This window comes from Buceros rhinoceros, unplaced genomic scaffold (genome assembly GCF_000710305.1).
Source record: "Buceros rhinoceros silvestris isolate BGI_N320 unplaced genomic scaffold, ASM71030v1 scaffold31392, whole genome shotgun sequence".
NCBI lineage: Eukaryota > Metazoa > Chordata > Aves > Bucerotiformes > Bucerotidae > Buceros > Buceros rhinoceros.
This window is the reverse complement of record NW_010397645.1, coordinates 11,222-12,158: the sequence shown is the minus strand read 5'-3', so window position 1 is coordinate 12,158 and position 937 is coordinate 11,222.

Sequence of the window (937 nt, the reverse complement as noted above, 5' to 3'; positions counted from 1 at the left end):
AGACCCCCACGCTTGTAGCCCCGGGGGGGTCGGAGCACGGCTCACCACGGTTACATTATGCACTGGGTTTTTGCAAAATGGGGCTTTTTGCCTGGGTTGGGGCTGCCCGGGGACAGTGTGACACTGGGCCTGCCTGTCCCAGCTGGGTTATGGTCACGCCAGGGCAGCCAGGGAGCTGCCACCCTATCCCGTTACCACCTGCAGAGCTAAGTGCGCATCGCCACCCGGTTAACAACCGCGGAGCTCCAGGGGCTTTGGTGCCATGATGCACCCCGAGACTGGGGACGTCACAGCCTGACCCGAGGGAGGTGGCTCCGCTTCTCCCGCCGCCACGCAAGGTCCAAACCGCGGTGAGGGGATCCCAGAGCTTAACGCTGGTGGCCAAACCGGGAAGCAGAGGAGCGGCTCAGCGCGGTGGTGCTTCATCTCCAGGCAACTCAAATCCAAGCGGCTGGATGGAACTGCCGCGTTAAACTGTTTCCATTGTGGTTTTTTGGGGGGGAACCCCCACAGCCAGCCCGGGCTGAGAGGTGGCTTGTGGCATGTGCTGGCTCAGGGCAGACATAGTTTTATAAAGTCAAACGCGGCGAGAGGTCCGTTCCTAAGCTGCCCTAATCCCATTGCAGCGCCGGGAGAGGCACTGCGAGGATAATCACGGCTCTCCTGGAGACAACAGGTCCTCCCGTCTCCTCTGCCTCCCCGACGGGTTTGCTGTGCTGGGAGCCGCCTCTGAGCCGGCTCATAGTTCACACACAGCATCAGCACCCACATTTCAGGGCCCTGGCTCCCTGAGCGGCTCCAGGCACCACTCCCGAGACACCTCAGAGGTCTCCCCATCGTACAGCTGAGCTTTCAAACCCGATGCCAGATTATACAGACGTGAAAGAGAAACCTGAAGAGAAGCAGAACCCAACGAGCCGGCCCTGCAGTGGCAGGG